Raw genomic sequence first — 21,136 nt, 5'->3', positions numbered from 1 at the left:
TGGTAGCCCAAGGATTAAGAGCATTTCAAGTCAAACGGAAAAGATTAGATGGAAAGAAGACAGAAGCTAACATATTTTGCTAGGACTTTAAAGGTGAAAATTAACATTGACAAAGTAATATCATAGTATAACAATAAAAAAACCTTGATTATAGTGTGCATGACACAGCGAGAATAACTGAAATCGGTGGTTACTTATTCGATTTGGGGTTTTCATCACAGAGCTCCCTTAAGCACGACTGCCCCTTAACCACGAGGCCCCCCGCGGTTGCTCAGTCCGCTCATAGGTAGATCCGCCTCTGCAAAAGGGTCCGTTCCTGTTTAATTTTGGTCGGTTTTGCTAGCCAGACCTATTATACTGACTAACGACTCAGCCATGACAAAAAATCACACTTCGAGTTTTAAGTGCGTTCTCGCGTTTGTTGGGCCGATGACGCCCCTGGAAAGGAAAATTATCGTAGGCGACAAATACGTATGCTACAAGAAAAATTTGAAGTGATTGAAGACGCAATTCTACTAGCCAAATACGGGATACCAAGCAGCAAGATACTATCCCTACCAGATCTAAATTCAGTTTCCCAATTAGATTGATGCCCCGACGATGCTCGGTTAAGAACACTAACACTAGAACTACCGGACCAGTCATTTTGACTGTTCAGGTACTTTTTCAATCACATTTATTTCTTAACGCTGGTAGAATACCAAATGTTAATGCATAATTTTTACACATCTAATTGAATGTTAATTTTTATGTACTCAAAACTATTTTTTTTAATATTGAAAATAATTTGCGCTAAAGTTTCAAGTGTAAAAACCGCGGTAGTTCTAGTGCTAAAGAACTATGTATCTGTTTTTGTGTAACTACAACTACAAAAACAGATTCTTTCTGGTTCGATCCCATGGGAAGTCCTATACCGGGTGCCTCGCCCAAATAGACTTGCTCCCCACTTAGCAAATATAAAAAATCCACATCGTTTCCTGCTGTTGTTGCTCGGACCATTCCACGCTAGCAAAGCGCGTTTCTACGCGGTCGCAGTGGGGGGCAGTCAAGCATGATGTCATCTTTCCAGCATGTAGGTATATTGGTGTATATATGGCATCATATTGGTCACCCGCTTGCCTGAAATCCAATCGAAACAAAATCGTTTCCGTCCCTGACATAACGTACAAGTTGGCGATCTACACTAATAAGAAGAGTTTGGTGCCTAAGTGGTGTGAGTTGCGTGAGATTATCATACTAATTGCCGTTTTATTCAAATCAGTTTGAACAGGAAATGCTAAAAATAGTCGAACGCCACCCTGAAGAAATTCTTCGGAACGTAGCGATACGAAGGGCGATGTGTTTGTGTGTAGACAGTGGGATAAATTCCTTGCGGTGCGAGTTCGTTCCACATCATTATAAACAAACATGATGATGGCTTAAAAAAAGACGAAAGAAATCTTTACGTATCATGGAAGAATGCTTGAGTCCAATGCAACTGCGTGATAAGCTTCCATGAATTCACGTCACCATGCGCACGCGTAACCAGAAACCGTAGCATATGGAACCGAAGTTACGAGTCTGTTTTGCGGGATGGCTTTTTCAAGAAGTGATTTCATTTATTTCATTTTATTTCATCGTCCTCGTTTACAGAACTGAAGCGTTTTGGAGAACCGCTGCCCTGATGTACCGAGCTGCGTCCGCATATCTCCTAGTGTTCCGGGTGACCAGTCGGGGCGTGTTGTTGCATCGTCATATCTCACGGTGCGCCAGGTGTCCAATTGGCGCGTGTTGCTGCGTCGGCAGTCATCGGTCAATGGCTGGTTGGCTCAGGTTGCTGCTCTGCTTCGACGTCCGCACATTGAAAACATCACAAAGAGTACGATGTGGACGATGGACATCCCTGGCCACAGTAAATCATGCGCAAAGAGCATCGGAGGAGTTAAACTTAATATTTTATTACCTACCCTGCAAAAGAGAGAAGAAGATAATGGGAATATCGATGCGATATCGATCTTCTCCAACTGCGCCTGGAAAGACGTCACCTGTTTTCCCATTTCTTGTTCTCCTACTCTCCAATGCAAAATTATTCACTAACTGTCGAACATCCCCGTGGGAAAACAAAAATCATCGCGCATTACGTAAGTCGTTTGGATAAGATCGTTGAATGTGGATAGCAACACCACATGGTAGGGAGATGTAATGGAGAAAGTTGTCGCGCACTTTTAGGTACCTTCAATATGAAGTCATGAAAACTAATAACACACATAAATCATTCCTTTGCGCGGTCATCCCCCTTCCGGTGATGTGCGGCAGAAGACAAGTTCAAACGGTACAAGAAGCATCGGTTTCAACTCATGTCATCACGGTAAGATAGTTACAAGACTCTAACGATGACGCCCCGAACTTTCAACAATGGTACCGGAATGAATTCTTAACGAAGGTTCAACGATTATGCACGTTCTGTATTTGGTATATCATTTTGATGTTGTAGCATTAGGTAAAGATGCAGAGGAACGTGATCCCGTATACAAACTCCGCTAACTGAGTGGTTCCATTAGACAGTACGATTGAGCGAAGTGAGCACGTAAGCGAGATGAAATTTCTACCTTGAGCTTAGATAGCAATAACGAAGGTGAACGAGCGAAGCGAGCGTGAAAGTGAGATGCACAATTTCGACAATTTCTACCTTGAGCTTAGATAGCAATAGCACCGTTGAACGAGCGAATCGAGCGCCAAAGTGAGATGCACAATTTCGACGTTCCGGTTTTCCCACGCACTGTAAGGTTTCCCCACTTGCTGTTATTTTGCTAAGGATACTATGGATGCAGCATGGTAGGGGAAATTTTTCTTGCGCTGGACGAGTTTTTGGTAGTCGATGGTTACTTTGCCGAAATGAAAACGGCAAAGCGTGAACGTGCTACACAGTTTCATTCAAAGTTTGCAGTACGAAGGAAATGAAACGTTTTCGAGATTTTAGGGACAATTTTTTCGAACATTGCATGTATTCTTGGAAAAAGTGGTGCTGCAATGTAATGGAAATAACCAATGCAGAATAAAATTAAGCAGTAAACTACATTCATAAGTTTAGGCCCTGTAAACGGGCCCTGTAACCGGGATCTGTCAACGGGCCGACTTACCGGGCCCTGTGAACTGAGTCCTTTTACCGGGCCGTGGAACCGGGCCCTGTAAATTGGCCGTGTTACCGGCCCCTTTAACCGGGAACATTCAACGTGTCCTGTAAACGGGCCCTGTAAACGGGCACTGTAACTGGGACCCGTGCAATGGGTACTGTAACTGGCCCGTGTAACCGGGCCGTTTTACCTAGTAGTTTAAAAAAGAAGCAACAAACCACTATTAGAAGTAGAATTCTGGTTCAGACTGATTATGGTGGGTAGAAGTATAGCGCTTATATTCCATAGCATTACTAGAAGTCTAGAGTAGACAAAATGCAAACTAGTTGGGCTCGACAAACAAATTGGAATCAAAGTTCAACCATAAATTGCACCAGTCATCAGACCAGTTGAAAAGTTTCCTACGTCGGTGGGAATGTAAAAATAATGCTGAAGAGAGGTCGTGTTTGGATCTTTGGTTCAGCTTCACCTCAATAGTTTCCGATTACGGTTTGTCGGTCACGGATGAAGGTCAACCAAGGCATAGTTGTTAAAAATATCTTACACCTGCGCACGGTGGAAAAAAATATCCCCGTCTCTATTTCTTTCGTTTTTTACCGCTTTAGCAGGTGGTAATAGTTTACCCAGGATCTATCTTATCGTTATGAAAAATGCTGCCCTATAGCCATTTCCATTATTATGGCCACCAGAGCTACCTGCTTCAGGTACTTGACGTACGAGAGGGAACCATGAACTGTTGACCGTACAATTTCTGCATGCATTGAGCCGTGATATTACGAGCCAATATCTGTCCAACTTGCCTCTTCTACCTGATATTTTCAAATCGTTGTTATTTCCTTGTCTTAGTTTTACTTTGGCGTCCTCTTTCTAAACGAATGCAGCTGCGCACAAACTAGACTAGCTAAAAGTTTGTTTTCCTGTTCGCCCTTTTAAGACAAAAGACTTTCGAGAGAGAATTTTGCTACCAATTATAATCAGTGCGTTCAAAATGAAATCAAAACATTATTTAAATAAAAAAAAAATTTGTTCAACTCCATAGATTCTTTTAATTGAGCTTTTGATGATAATAAAGATTGGCATGCCTTTCCTCTAAAGCAGTCTGTGTCATACCCTTTGCAGGTAGTGGCACCGCAATCATGCGTACATTTTTCCGTGGTATTTACGGGTATGGGTTGTTGGGTAGACGATTGGGTACGCTCTTCGTGCGTGGAAGTTAGAAATAAATAATGGTAAATCGGACTCTGGAAAGGTAGTTGTCTTCATCAAACGCAACAAGGAGAATGTCTCCTAAGGGAACGAAAGGTTCGGCTCATCCGATAAATTCGTCTTCGCGTATCGAAAGTGAGCAAGCTCCGACTGCTGAGCTTCTTGGGATCATTCGCCATCGGACCCATGTTCTGGCAAAGGTAGAGCGCATGCAGCGTCTGCTGGACGAGAGTCAACTAAACGGATGTTCGCGGATTAAAGTGTTATCAAAAATGTTATCCTCACACTACAATGAGTACATTCAGTTGCACGGTATGATAGTGACGCGTGTTGAAGGTGATGTTGAGTTAGAGGAGCAAGAGAAAGTGTACATAGCATTCGAGAAACTCTACTGTGCTGTTGCCACTCATGCTGAGGATCTTTGGCAAAGTGCAAACGAGGATAAAAATATGCCACCCAATGAGCAATCAATCAATGGCAAAACCGTTCAACAGCAAAATCAAAAGCAACATAAAAAATCTGCTCAAGGCATGAAGAAACAGAAACCAAACCAAACTAAGGAAATGATACTGTTACATGAAAAAGATGCACAAAAAAATCAGAAGCAAAATGAAGAACTGGAGGAACAGAAGCATAAAGAAAGGCAAGAAATGAAGGAGGAAAAAACTGACCTAAGTCACGTCGAGCAACCAGGGTTAATACAGGGAAAAGATCCAAAAACGAATCACGGAGAGCAGCAGCACCAGCATCAAGAAGAGTTTGAGGAAACTGATCACGAACAGAAAATAACAACCGAAAGTGCCGAAACAGTCATGCTGAAGGCAACAATGGTTATTAATTATCTTATGTACAACTGGGGAAGTCATGAAATAAGAGAAATAATTTTCAACAAGTCTAAAGGGAGTATTTTTACCCAAAGAGATAGTTGTTTTATGGAGGTGTGGAATTTTTTAACTAACCCCCAAAACAATCGGCGGGTTCTTACAAAACTGCATTACAATGCTCTCCTACTAATGGATAACATCTACATTCCTTGTTACAAAACGTTCCTAAACCGTCACCTTTCAAGCCTTTCCTGCTTGGGTGTTGACCTTTCGTCCGATATGAAATTCTGCTACTTTATGATACTCAAACGGAAACTAAACGTTAAAGACGAGCGCTTTTCAGACACAGATAACACATTGCAAAGGATTGTCAAATGTGTTGAATACGGTGTTTCTAATTATGAAGATTCCATTTATTTCGATTTTCTTAGGCTTAAGAAAGTGGCGCAGAAACTTAACATTGGTGAAATGGGTCAAATCTAACATAAAAATCATGCGATTCAAAATTGGCTTAGGGACTCATACGCAGAGGAAGCATACGGTATAATACAGAATCAACTAAAGGTAAAATACATATCAGAAAAATCATGCAACCGTGTACTGTTTTAAATCATTTTGAATTTAAAATACAAGTACAACTGAAAATTTATGAATATTTTAAGTAAAATTTACATGTTTTCTGATATGATGATATGATTTTTCAAATTAAAAATTGCTTTTTGAGAAAATAAATTGTTGACTGATTATTTGAAAGTTATATTTTTGTAATTAATTCAAATAAACTGCGTTTATCTCAATTTCTTTTTATAAATGTATTTTTGTGAATGAAATAATTTAAACAAGAGTAAGCTACTGCGATCCTTTACTGTACTAAAAAAGCATGCAAGAATATTGGCTAAAAAACTATGCACAGCTAAACAGACATATGAACCGACAGAGCAATGAAGGTGCAAATGAAGCAAACACTTTGCCACGAGTTGAAAAAAAAATTTCTTGAAAATTTAATTTGCTAACAGAAACTAAAAGACAGCTAGGGTGGAACTAGCACCCATGGATGTTTAATGAGCGTGTTGGAAAAACTTCTACGTTCGTTGGGAACGATGGGAGTGTGAGAAGACATGTTTTCTCCAGCACCTGTGAGAGAAAATATTTTCGGTCGAGCAGGAAGTAGTAATTTAACGATGTTATAGAAAAGTCATTGATGAAAAAGTGTGAATTAGCACATGTCAGTGTGAAGATTTATCACGTTCCGTAGTTGAAAGCACGTAAAAGCACGTTTCGACGACGAAAGCACGTAAAATACTAAGATGCGTAGGTTTTTGCACTTCTTGTTGTTGTTTAACATTATTGAACATACATTTTGTTTACAGTTTTTTTATACAGTTTTAAGAAATCATTAATCATGATGGGACGGTAAACGAGAAAAGAATACTGTTGTACACGTTCTGGAATTGGGATTGCTTAAAGGTTTTAGTTTTTGCTCGAAGAAGTAATTAAGAATAATGTTGAAGTGGCATTCTTTTTTATCCTCCTCTCCTCCTAGACAAGTAAAACCTCGACCGACAACAAAATGAGCAACAAATTGTCGAATCTGTTTAATGATTTTCATTCTTACCCCCAACCACTGCCGTGCATGTTACTTTAGAAATGGGAAAATGGGAACGGAAAACTAATTTCGCCTATAGAAAACTACGCGAGAATCCAGATAACCATTCCATCGCTTTTCATGCTGTGCTTTGGATGAAGAAAGAAAGAAAGACAAATGCAAATTGATAAGGGTAGTTGTAATCATTAAGAACAAGCAGAATCAATTCTGCGGATTTTACTTTTTCTCGCAGATCCGTAATCGCGTTAGCGGAAAGGTTAATTGTTAGTTATGTTCGCTTTAAAACTTTCCAATGGTGAGTCATGTGTTGCATAATGTAAATTTGTGAATTATGAAACTTTCATCTAAAAATTAATTATTCAACAGTTCATCATAAAGCGAACCGACCCGTGCACGCTATTTTTCCAGCAAAATGATCCCAACATATTCCCAATTAATGCAAAGCTGTAATTATTTATTACATTTTGTCACTTCATCGTTATTAAACAGCAGCTAAACAGAGGCTAGTCAGGCCATGCTCACCACAAGACTATAGTTTACTAAATTCGTTTCATGTCCAACATATTGCAGACGTGTAATTTACGTTAGTTAACATACATTATGTTGTGAGAATAACAGCAAACTTTGTCCCTTGTATGCAAGCTTCTACATGTGTTGTGCTGTGGGTTCAAATTGAATTCTGGCAATTTTGTTTCACTTAGAAATGAGAGTAATACTGATTTTTTGTTAGTTCCATCATTAAAAAAGATTTTGCAAACATTTAGGCAAATGAAGCATGTCCCATTTTGTACCCTCAGAATGTTCTCAGTGCGGCACCAGGCTAGTATGTTGGATGCAAATTAATAGCAATGTCACGCGATGGCGGATGCGTGCCGAACCATTCGCGACGTGCAAGAAGTAGACTAAAATTGAACGGAAGTTCAATGGTTGGTCTCCGTCATATAAACGAGCGATAGACGAACGAAAAAAATTCTTTAATATATTCCTTACAAACACGAAACATGATGGTCTCCCCTGTTGTCCAACTACCTTTGCTCTCACCAACGTTTAATATTTCTTCCTGAGAAAGGAATATGAATGGCATGTCGTGTATCACTCCCACCCATCGCTTGCGAGAAGTTGGCTGATACCAGATACATCGGAAGCAGAATGCATTGAAAGTGTGCATGTCATTTCCATAATGCTTCGAAAGACGTAAGTCTCATCATCCAAACGGGCTGCAATTTTGTGCTAGCAATTTTTAACAATTTTCGAATTGCCGGAAAGCACCATCGGACTTCACCAGGGACACCAATGTCATTATCCAATGTGGTAAATTATGCCCCGTTTAAACCACGCGAGAATCTTATAATCGATTCGAGGGCAGCAGAAACTGCAAATCTCGTCCATCGGGGAAAGGAATGTGTGGTGGTATGAGGACAAAGGAGAAAAACAGCACAGAAGCTCGGACAATTACGGTGAAAGCCTCAACAGTGGGAAAGTCTGGGTTCTGCTATACCTTCCACCGTTCAGGAAATGTCCCAACGCTGTAAAGTTCTTCACGCTAGCGTTCAAATGTACAGTGCAAGGTTGGAGCAATTCCACGCCAGCGCCTCATAGGGCATCCAATGGGGAAATTGTTGCTCGTGGAAACGAATGGCAAACGACACCGACGGCTAAAGGGAACATAATTCTCCACTAAAGGCAACGTAAATTACATGTGTTCGGAATGCATTCCACCGAGGCAGGAAGAAACCCTTAGTGGTGGGATAGAATTCCAGCAAAAGTTTAGGGCCAGTTAATGTTCACGCCGGAGAATCGTGAGGTGCAACCGAGTAAACATGCAACCTCCCTTACTTCATGCAACATTTGTACGTTGGTGCTCGTTCATACTGGTCTGTGTCGATTAGTGGCACGGTTCGCGTTGGCTTTGTCCCAGAGCTGGCGAAATACGTCCGTAGGAGGAATGCACATATATTAATTTATAAATGTTTTATAATCATTTTCTGCACCATTCTTCCACCGGGTGGAATCAGATATTCGCTGCTAGTCTTATCTGATTCATTGTACGTGGAAAAAGTAATGGCTAACATGGGTGGAGGAACGGAAACTGGGGTAAGTACTTTACCAGCACTGATAATATCCAGACCTGTATCGTCGCGGGGAATTCCTATTTCCAGACCGAAAGTAAGTTGATGCGTTACATAATTTGTTTTTTACACCTTAAAGAAAGACTAATGACAATCTCTTCGGTTGTTTTATTTTTTAAATCTTTGGAGGATTACAATTTAATTATTTAAATTAAAAAATATTCATTAAGTCCTAACGCTCCTTTTCAAAATTATATGTAGTACTAGCTGACCCGTTTGATGTTGTTAAAAATTGGTTTAAAGGTCACATTATATTTCTTAAGTACATTAATTTCATTGTATTTACCCTTTTTACGTCGTAATAAGCTTATAGTGAGGCTGCTTATAATTATCATCCTTATTTTGTTATTAATCAAGCAGACCAATTGAATGAACGATGTTTTATGCACGCCTGGTAAGCCATGTATGACGTACATATTAGTTTTCTAAATTGGGTTTCTATTAGAGCTTTTTAAGAATCTGCTAAGGTGTATTGCCGATGTCTAATAACTGTTTGGAAAAAGTAGAAGCTGATGGATCCTGTAGCATTTGGACGTGCCTGTTTATGCTTAGCTAAAGTTTTTCAAAATTGCTCCACAACACCGATGAGTAAGGCAAGTTCAGGTGATCTTATCAGCATAGGTGGATTGTGGCACTACGAGAAGAGTTTGCCTGAAATCACCTGAGAGGAGAAACACAGTACAGTTGGTCTCCGCAGTACGCGAATGTTTGGGACCGAACGCAATAGCGTATGTCGAATTTTCGCGTATTGCGGATTTCCTCTGTCATATCGTTTATACTTCACATTGAAGAGTTGACACTGAGAGGGAAACGCTTATTTAACATATCTTCAATCCAAATCACTAATAAGGGTTCCATTTTTTCTATTGTATCTCTGTTAAAAAGTGCATATTAAAAACTTCATTCTACCAAAACAAAGTAAAATTGACTAATCAGAAGTCGAGCAACCCTATGAGCTGTCAGTTGTAAAAAATCGCGTATTGCTAATTCGCGTATATCGAGTATAGCGTACTGCAGGGACCTACTGTATTACTGGAACAATCTTTATTACACTTCACGTCTTTGAGTGTTCTGTACAGCGCCTCAAGAGAATGCTTCTTTGCCATGGTGCATTCTTCCCAGAAAATTATTTTTCACTGTTGCATGACCTAGGCCATGAGTGATTGATTTTTGATGTTTCATACGGCTTTTGGGTTCCTATTGATGTTTAGAAGTAGCCTAAATGATGAATGGGTCGTTCTACCTCCATTTTCAACTACAATTCCAGATGAAGCAACTGGTATTGCAATGTCATTGTTTGCTCGTATTTTGGAAAGCAAGAGCGACATGAGAAATGTTTTGCCAGTTCGGACTGGGGCATCCAAAAAAAGATACCACTTTGTCCCGTTGATACTGCCATGATAATGCGTTCGTAAACATATGCTTGTTCATCAGTCAACATTGATACGTTGTGAGAAACGATATCCAACATGACTGCAATATTATGCTGCAGTTCACGACTTATTTCAGTGTCCATCAAATTAGATGGACTTCGATTCGGCGAACCTAAAACATAATAAAAACTTAGCGGTAAATTTTTAATTACCATGCAAAGATCCTCGATACTAATCATAGCTTGTCGGACTAAATTCAGCGACATTAATGTTTGAACACACGTTTTGTTGTATCATGACTATGCGCCGCATTTTGTCTTGGTAACAGTGAAACTTACGCCACGTTGGATTGCATGTAAACGTGACGAATAAGCATGCTCGTCCCTATTCGCGAGTTCATAGCCTCGCTGTAGTAACTATACTGAAATTCGTTTTCACAACACTGGTAAATGTGAAGGTTTTCTCACTGCTCTAAGCATCAATAATTTGAACACATATTCTACTACCACCAATTAATAACATTAGTTATTATTACCAAAAGTTAACAAAGATTTTACTATCGTCACTCATATGAAACGAGTTGTTTGAATTAAATTCACCACTTTTGAATTAAACTCACCACCACAGTATGTCAAAAGGCATGTTGCTGTGTCCGTTTATACTTGTTGTAGTTCACTTTATGTGTCATTGCTGAATGTAAACAAAACAAACAAACCAATGTATGACGATAGAAAATTGTTATTAATTTAAAAAGTATAAAATTTACAGATATGAGACATAGTTAAAAACCTATTCTCATACCTAAGGAACGTGTGTGCAAAGTTTGAGTTTAAATGGTTCAGTCGTTTAGGAGGAGTTTGAACACTAACACCGTGACACAAGAATTTTATAGATATAGATTTTGAAATTGTCTTATACACTTTTCCCTTATCATACCTATCCGAACTAATCAGAACTCTGAAGGAAACCAACTCGCTCAGAGTTGTTGGGTGGGCTGTGGCCTTACACCATGTCATTTTGTTCTTCCATGCAGTTGCAATACCTTTTGGATAAAATGAAGGGAATACTTGCTTCCGTAGTTCCATGTAATACAGGGTTTGACAGGCCAACATACAACTGGGGCAACGTTCCTTCTAAATCGCACCTTCTTTCAAAACAATAACAAAATTGAAGTTCTAACGTCAACTTTGTTATAGATCAGCATCACGCTGTAACTTGACACGGAGGGCGTAACCGATCAGTGTCAAAAAGGAACTTGTCAATGAAATGAGCGTTCTAGACACGGCAGAAAATCATCACGCTTCTGATGTTTCATATTGTTGTACTTTTTTCATTGGAGTTTATCGCTGTAAATATTTAAAAAATCGCGCGCTTTTTTGTACGTCTGGTTTCACATACCTGGTGAATGACATTACATACATACTACATTACATACATACTTTAAACATTTGTCCGGGTTGTTCGGAACTGGGCTGACACCGGATAATCGAATTCCACGGAGAATCAGGCTTTCATACAAATGCAAACCTTCGTTTTCTTCTTCGCTATCCAACATATCTATCTCAAGGAACTCGTTGAATTCGTTTTCACCCTCCATTGTTCAATACACAATGTAATTTCTCACTTGAACCTTCACAAGACACTTTTGCTACACTTTGTAATTCACCAGGAATGTGAAACCAGACGTACAAAAAAGCGCGCGATTTTTTAAATATTTACAGCGGTAAACTCCAATGAAAAAAGTACAACAATATGAAACATCAGAAGCGTGATGATTTTCTGCCGTGTCTAGAACGCTCATTTCATTGACAAGTTCCTTTTTGACACTGATCGGTTACGCCCTCCGTGTCAAGTTACAGCGTGATGCTGATCGATAAGCCAGTTGACGTTAGAACTTCAATTTTGTTATTGTTTTGAAAGAAGGTGCGATTTAGAAGGAACGTTGCCCCAGTTGTATGTTGGCCTGTCAAACCCTGTAATCTGAGGCTTGCCCAACACTTGGTACCGCTGCTAGGAACACATTCTTGCTTTTCATTTCCTGTCGGTGGAAATATTTGAAACCCCATCTCGAACCATTGAGAACTTGTTAGAACTAAAGAGTGAGTATACCTGAGCTGAAGTAGATGGCCAGTCATTTCCTGACGGTTTTAACTCACTTCTCGATGCAGGATACCACACGACGGATGTGAACCAAAGTTTCAAGCAAGAGCTCCACAGCTTCACCGCAACCACCGTTGACCTCAGCCACCCTCCTCTGAATTGATCTTTATCAAGGTGTAAACAAACTGTCTCCAACTCCTTCGAACTCGCGGGCAATGATTCTTTTTCTTCTTCTTCTTCAATGGCCCGCTCGCAGTTGAGCACGTCGTGCTGACATGGCCTGGTCACCAATCGTTCTCCAGGTAGCTCGGTCCATGGCTGCAGCCCTCCAACCCCGGTCGCATCCGATGTCTCGCAGGTTCTGCTCCACTTGGTCCATCCACCGAGCTCGCTGAGCTCCTCGTCGTCTCGTGCCGGGCGGGTCGCTGGTGAGCACCTTCTTGGTGGGGCATGAGTCCGGCATCCTCATGACATGCCCCAACCAACGAATCCTGCCGGCTTTCGCCACCGTCAGGATGTCCGGCTCGCCATACAGCTCAGCTAACTCGTGGTTCATTCTTCTCCTCCACACGCCCTGCTCGTACACACCACCAAAGATAGACCGGAGCACGCGCCTCTCGAAGACTGCGAGGGCGTTGGCGTCCTCCGTGAGCAGAGTCCAGGATTCATGCCCATAGAGAACGACCGGTCTTATCAGCGTGCGGTATATGACACATTTCGTGTGTGGGAGAAGCCATCTGGACCGCAGGAGTTTGTGGAGTCCATAGTAGGCACGATTCCCCTGAACAATGCGCCTCCGGATTTCACAGCTCACGTTGTTGTCCGGAGTTACGACAGTGCCGAGGTAGCAAAACTCCTCTACTACCTCAAGTTCGTCGCCGTCCACTGATACACTGCTCCCCAGCCTGGCTCTGTCACTGTCAGAGCCTCCGACGAGCAGGTACTTTGTTTTCGTCGCATTGATCATTAGTCCAATCCTTGCGGCCTCGCGTTTCAGTCGGGTGTACGCCTCGCACACCGTCCTAGTGTTCCGCCCGATGATGTCGATGTCATCCGCGAAGCCGAGGAATTGGAGAGAGCGGGTGAAAATCGTGCCACGGATGTCGAAGCCCGCGCTTCTCATGACACCTTCCAGAGCGATGTTGAATAGAAGGCAGGAGAGTCCATCACCTTGCCTCAGACCCCGGTGAGATTCGAACGGATCCGACAGCATGTTCGAAATCCTCACCTTACACAGCACCCCCTCCATTGTGGCCTCTAACGGTTTCGAGCTGTCAACGAGGAAGGTCGACCTTATGAAACTCCGCTCGCAAAGTGAATGTTTCGCTATAATTCGCCTCAAAATCAACGTAAAGGTGTTAAAATGCCGGCTAAGGCAGAACAATCATCGAGTGGTGTGAAAATTGGCAGAAAAATCATCGGGAAATAGTGAAAACAAGAATAGAACACTAGCGTCAGGGGGCGTAGCCTCACTTGGGACTCCCTTGTTTTCTCGTGTGGAAGCGTCCGGATCTTGGCCGGATCTAGTTTTTTATCGTGACTCCAAGTGGGACGAAGAGAAACTTTGCGAAAACCGCGTGAATTTAGGTCAATTCGCAAGTAATTAGTGAAAAAACATTGTACACTGCAGTTGCCAAATCCGTTAAAATGAAGACTCGAGTTTTCGAATTCGCGTGACTGCTGACAGCTGAAGATCCAAGTTGCCGAATCCGTAAAAGGAGCGTTGTAGACGAGCAAACGAATTATCCCAAGTACCATCATTGGCTCGGCAGCAGCAAACCGAACAAGCGGGGTAGGGGTTGTCCGTGTGTAGATTGGGACCCCCCCCCCCCCCCCCACACACACACACACACACATCAACAATATGAGTACGGAGGACACCCCTAAGAGGATCTTGCGATCCCGGGCGGTAAGCCGCGTGAATCCAGTCACCGGTACTGAAGCGTCGGCGGACTCACCTACGACCGAGGAGTCCCCAAAGGACGTGGGCCAGCAAGGAATGCCAAGGCGGGTGATGCGGTCCAGGTCGCAGACAACCCACGGCAACAGGTCCCTTTTTGGAAGCATGGGGGACACCCTGGAAGGGGCGCTGTTGGGGCCCATCACGTCACCGGCGGTGCCATCAGCCGAAAACACCCCAGCGACAGCAGATGTCACTATCGATATCGAAATCACCGACGACGAGGGAGCGGGCACTACTCCAGAGGCTCCCGACGTGCTGGCAGTCGCACCACAATGTACACAATCCGCTTCGCCCGTCATCGCCTCGCCATCCGATATGCCCGCAGCAACACCCGTCGCTCTGCCAGACGATCAGCCAGCGGAGGCGAAGAATCAGGAGGGTGCGGCGTCGGCCATCGAGGAGGGCCTAATAGCCACCCTTGAGGTTTTGCGGCGCAGTGCGGAGCGAAACGAAAAGTTGATGGAAGAGCTCCGAGCAGAGAACCGGGAGCTTAGATCACTGGTTCAAGAGCTAACGAAGCAAGTGAGCGTTTTGTCAAAGAACCAGCTGACTGAACAGACCATCACAGAGGGGAAGGAGACGATCAAGTGCCTGGTGGCCGAAGCAATGGGCCAGGAGGATAGGTCCAAGGAAAGTAGGAGTAAAAACAAGCGTGAGCTGCCACCACAGCAGCAGCAGTCGCAGTCGACACAGCAGCAGCAACATTCGCGGAAGGCGAACCCGCAGAAGCTGGCGAAGACTCAGCGGCAGCAGCAGCTGGCTCAAGTTCAGCGATCCACCGCCGAGGAGCCATGGCAGATGGCCAAGAGTAAACACCGCCCCGCACATGACCGGCAGTCGCAGCCAGATGTGGGGCAGACGGGAAGTGGCCACACTGGCCAAAAGCGGGTGGACACGGCGAAGAAGAGCACGCAGACAGTCCAACCGGCGAGTCAGCGAGCCCGTCCGAACATCAAGGGCCGCCCGGACGTCATTACCGTGACATCCCCGGAGGGCGTTTCATTCTTAGACGTTTTCCGCCGCGTACGAGCGGTCCCGGAGATGGCCGAGCTGGTGCGAAAGGGCTCGCGCATTGCGGGGAACACGGCCGAGATGGTGCTCAAGAAGACCGCGGACTCAAAGGCAGTGCTCAGCAAGGTCAAGGAGCTAGCTCCAGAAGGGAGCATGGTAATTCTCCGGGTGGACACCGTTTCTCTGCGGCTGCGCGGAGTTGACATGCTGGCCGAGAAGGCAGACGTCGCGGCAGCAGTGGGGGCGGCAGTCGGAGACACCATCACCGAGGAGGACGTCGTCCTGCATCGTTATAGCCGTGGCGATCAGCGGGCGAACGTGCGAGTTCCTCGCCGCTTTGTCAACGCGCTCATCGGCGAGAAGCTACTTGTGGGCTGCTCGCGATCACGGGTGGAGCTGGCTCCGAGGAAGCCGATGGACCAAGCAACCTGCGGCCGCTGCCTGCTGCGAGGACACCTTGCACGAAATTGCAGTGGCCCCGACCGCACCGCACTGTGCCGTAAGTGCGGAGGCGAAGGGCATAAGGCGGCGAACTGCCATAACAAGGAAAGGTGCCTGGAGTGTGGAGGACCACACACCCTCGGGTCGGCACGCTGCGGAAACCGCCGTCCAAATTCACTGTAGTGCAGCAGAATTTGAGACGGAGTGCGATGGCCCAGGATCTCCTGACCCAGTTGGCCCGCGAACGTGGTGCGGACGTCGCGCTCTTGTCCGACTACCACCGCGTTCCCGCGAACAACGGCAACTGGGTCTTCGATCCTGTCACGAGAACGGCGGTCGTCGCATTGGGGAGACATCCTATCCAGCGGATTGTCAACATCGCGGAAGGGATGGTGGCGGTTCAAGTTAACGGCACAACTTGCATCAGCGTTTATGCACCACCATCCTGGAGTCTCCCCCGGTTTCGAGTACTCATGGAAGCAATCCAGGCAGCAGCACACGGAAGTCAACGAATCCTCCTATCCGGCGACTTCAACGCGGCCGCTGTGGAATGGGGTCGACGGTCGACGGATCAAAGAGGGCACGAGATCCTCGCACTCGCGGAGATGCTGTCGTTGCGGGTGCTAAACCGGGGCCGCACTCCGACCTTTACAGGGAGCGGGGTGGCCCGGCCAACGGTCAACGACATCAGCCTAGCATCCCGGAGCTTAGCGGGAGGCGAGGATTGGGCCGTCCTCCCGGTTTATACGGCGAGCGACCACCAGCCGCTGTGGTACACCGTGTGCACGCCAGCAGCACCACAGCAGCGTCCAGCGGGTGAAAGACGACAGCCCCCACCAGGTCGTCGCTGGGATGTCTCGGTGTTCTCGGCGGAGCTGTTCGGGGAGGCACTACGCATGCTGCGTTTTGATGAAGTCGCGGTAGACCCGGCCACCCTCGTCTCTACCCTACAAAGGGCATGCGACGAGACGATGCCAAGGATGACTGGCAGAAACAGGACGCACGTCTACTGGTGGACGGAGGAGATCGCAGGCCTGCGCACGTCCTGCCAGCGCGCCAAGGCGACCCTCCGTCGCACACGCGATCCGACGTTGCGATCCGTGCGAGCCAACACCTTCCGCGCCATCAAAAAGAACTTGCGCAAGGCAATAAACGTCAGCAAGCGTCGGTGCAATCAGGAGCTAGCAGACACAATTGAGGATAATCCTTGGGGGGATGCCTACCGCATCGTCACCTCGTGGGTGAAGGGCGCTCGGATGCCGCAGGAGCGGGACGCCGAGGTCCTTGGGGGCATAGTCCATGAGTTGTTCCCCACGCATCCCCCCATGGACTGGCCGGAGGCACCAGAGCACACCGCAGAGGAGCCGTCGATGCGGACCATCACTGACGAGGAGCTCCTGGCCATCGCGGCGAAGCTGAACCCGCGAAAGGCCCCCGGTCCGGACTGCATCCCGAACGGCGCAGTAACCGCAGCCATCCGGGAATCTCCCGCTACGTTCAGGCGCATATTCCAGCAGCTACTAGACAACGGCGAATTCCCGGCGCAGTGGAAGTCGCAGCGCCTCGTGTTGCTGCCGAAGTCTGGCAAACCACCGGGTCAGGCGTCGTCTTTCCGGCCCCTATGCATGCTCGACACTGTCGGTAAAGTGTTCGAGCGCATAGTTCTGGATCGCCTAAACGACCATCTGGAGGCCCCACTGCCAGATGGTCCCCGCCTCTCTCCCCGACAGTACGGTTTCCGTAAGGGGAGATCGACGGTGGAGGCGATCCAGGAGGTGGTGAAGGCGGGTCGGCGGGCCATGGCGTTTAACCGGACCAACAAGCGCGACAAACGCTGCTGTATGGTGGTCGCTTTAGATGTCCGCAATGCCTTCAACTCGGCCAGCTGGACACACATTGGCGAGGCACTGCAGGCCAAGGGAGTTCCTGGACCCCTCCTAAACATCCTCGGAAACTACTTCCGCGACCGCGTGCTGAACTACGCGACCAGCACCGGGCAGGTCTCGAGGCCCATCACCGCAGGCGTTCCACAGGGCTCCATTTTGGGGCCCACATTGTGGAACGTCATGTACGATGGTGTCCTCGAGCTGGAGCTGCCGCCGGGAGCGGAGATAGTTGGCTTCGCAGATGACATCGTGCTGCTGGTGCCCGGCAGAACACCTCGGGAGGCGTCGGCCATGGCGACCAGATCGGTGAATTTGGTGCAGAGGTGGATGGCAGACCACAGGCTATCACTAGCGCTCCAGAAAACAGAGATGGTTATGGTGAGCTGCCTGCGCCAGGGCCATCCGAACGTTCCAGTGCGCGTTAGAGGTTCGACCCTACGGTCGAAACGCCACATACGGTACCTGGGCGTGCAGCTGGAGGACCACCTGTCGTGGAATTTCCATGTCAGGGCGGTGACGGAAAAGGCCACGCGAATAAACCGGGCACTTAGCCATCTGCTGAAGAACCATGGCGGTCCCTCAAGCATCAGGCGGCGGACCCTGGCCAGCGTGTCGTCGTCGATCATGCGGTACGCGGCCCCAGTCTGGTGGGAGGCGACATTGGTTCAAAGCAATCGCCGGCTGCTGAATCGCGTCCAGAACCGTGCGGCGAAGATGGTCGCCAGCACCTTTAGGACGGTCAAGTATGATGTTGCGACATTGGTGGCTGGCCTTCCGCCGATCGTGGAGTTGGTGAGGGAAGACCACCGCTGTTACGAGCGGAGGCTGCAGTCCGGAGGTGATCCTGCGACCATCAGGAAGGAGGAGCGGGCCGCGACGCTGAGGATCTGGCAGGGGAAGTGGGACGAGCTGGCGCAGGACGGTGAGGACTCCAGCCGTTTCGTCCGCTGGAGCCACCGAGTCCTCCCGGACGTGGAGAGATGGGTGGATCGGAAACATGGACGGGTGAACTTCCACCTGTCGCAGGTGCTGACTGGGCACGGATTCTTCCGTCAGTATTTGCACTCCCGGAAGTTCACTCGATCCCCGAACTGCCCAGCCTGCCCGGGAGTTGACGAATCGCCGGGGCACGTCCTTTTCGAGTGCCCACGCTTTGCAGCCACACGGGACCGTCTGCTTACGGGCCACGGGCTTCAGCCTGTAACAGCAGACACGCTCTTCGACCACCTGCTCCACAGCCCGGACTCTTGGGGGCGTGTGGAAGAGGCAGCTGTCACCATCACCCGGGAGCTGCAGCGGATTTGGACAGCGGAGCGCAGGGCGGTGTCGGAGCGGGCGACGCGCGACGCCAGACGTCGGGTGACAGAGCGCGAGATGCGACGGCAGCGATGGCGAGAGGGCCGCTTTGGCCGTGACCCAACGCTGCGGGACCGCATCCTAGCAATGACTGAAGAGATGCGTCAGGAATTCCGGCGGCGAGCCCAGCAGTTGCAGGAGAACATTTGGAGGCTGGAGCGCCGTCGCGATCGGATGCCGCCAGCGGTTTTCGAGGCAACGATGGCTCTGTATGTGGCAAGCCTCAGACACCACGACGCGGCACCAGAACACCAAGCAGCAACAGCGGCGAGTTTGCAGGAGGCCCAACGGGGTCTGGAGGTTGCGCGCAGACAACAGAGGAATGCCCTGCAACGGGTAAGGCGACGACTGCAGACGGGCCGAGCCCAACGTGGACCCGGCGTGGGTCGACGAGGACGAAGTAGCGGGAACGCGTCCCGATAGATTCCGATCTAGGTAGAGAGGGGCCCGATGGCCAGACGCTTGCCCCACACGGCTCTACCGTTTAGGTGCATGCCGTGTGGGGCACTACAAGGCTAGAGGAGGGAGTAATTGATGTTTTCTTGATCTGTGATATTGTAAACTAGTATTTTAGGTATTTACGAAATACATCAATGAACCCTTGTTAAAAAAAAAAAAAAAAAAATTGTGGCCTCTAACAGCCGAACCAGCTTCTCGGGGAAGCTGTACTGCCGCATGGTCTTCCATAGCTCCTTCCTGTCTATGGTATCGTAGGCCGCCTTGAAGTCGATGAAGAGGTGGTGCGTCGGGATCTGGTGCTCCCGGCACTTCTGGAGGATCTGCCGTAGAGTGAAGATCTGGTCGGTGGTGGATTTGCCTCCAACAAACCCAGCTTGGTAGCTTCCGACGAAATCTGTAGCAAGGGGCGCGAGTCTGCAGAAGAGTATGTGGGATAGGATTTTGTAGGCGGCATTGATGACTGTGATGGCTCGAAAGTTGGCACAGTCCATTTTGTCACCCTTCTTGTACACTGGGTGGATGACACCCAGCTTCCAGTCCTCCGGTATCCTTTCCTGCTCCCAGATTTTCACAATTAGCTGGTGCAAGCTCTACCGAACCCATCTTGAATAGTTCTGCCACCAGCCCATCGCTGCCAGCTGCTTTGTTCTGTTTCAGCTGCTTGATGGCACTAGTGACTTCGTCCAAGGATGGTGGGAGCACATCGTCATCTACCTCCTGGCTAATGTGCTGCTCAATTCTGCCTGCGCCGCTGCTGGACTCCCCTAATTTCGCTCCGTTCAGGTGTCCGTTGAAGTAGCACTTCCACCTTTCGATCATCTCTCGCTCGTCCGTAAGAATGTTGCCCTCCTCGTCACGACACATTGCGATGTTAGGCGTGAAGCCGCCTTGTGTCTTCTTCAACATCCTGTAGAACTGGCGAGTTTCCCCCGACTGAGTCAGCTGCTGCATCAGTTGTTCATCCGACTCATGCACTACTTGCAAGAGTTTATGAAATTTCGGCTATGCAATCAACCTAAGGGTGCGGTATGAGGGGGGCCCATGGGCCCCCCTTATTTCACAAATTTATAACAAACTCCCTTTTTCGGTAGACCTAGCGCAGTCCGCTCGCTGCGCTCGCTGCGGGCGCGCCGCCGTTTCAAACTAATTTCTTCAGTCCTACTCATTGGTTTATGATCTCCATCTTGCTCAGTTTAACCGATTAGTTCAAGTCATTACAGCTTCTAACGGAAATTCAAAGGTTGAAATATTCAAACTGAATCGATGTGCCACCTATTGCATACTTTCAGGCGCACACGTGGAAAAAATGACGACGATGCGGCGACGGGGGGGCCTCATTTGGGATTATACCTTTGTTTCAAAACTATGTGTACTGTACATTGCATACCTTCGGGCGCTCAAATATGATAAAAATCGAATAATTAATTATTTACACAAGCTAAAAGCTTGTAGAATGGTTACAATGATGGCTTTGAGTAAGCCACGTGCCTACAATAACAAAACACCGCGAAATGTCCACCGTTTCTCGTTAAATCTAGTAATGTCCGCTTGTTCCATACAAGTTCCCCATAGTGCAATGTTTTTACGAATTACACTAGGCAATAGATTTCACAAGTTTGTGTTTTCCATATCGTGTTGTTATTTGTTCATTTGTAGTTAATAAAAATGT

This window comes from Anopheles coustani, unplaced genomic scaffold (assembly GCF_943734705.1).
Source record: "Anopheles coustani unplaced genomic scaffold, idAnoCousDA_361_x.2 scaffold_36_ctg1, whole genome shotgun sequence".
NCBI classification, from domain to species: domain Eukaryota; kingdom Metazoa; phylum Arthropoda; class Insecta; order Diptera; family Culicidae; genus Anopheles; species Anopheles coustani.
The sequence above is the reverse complement of the archived record's forward strand: the minus strand, read 5'-3'. Positions refer to the sequence as shown.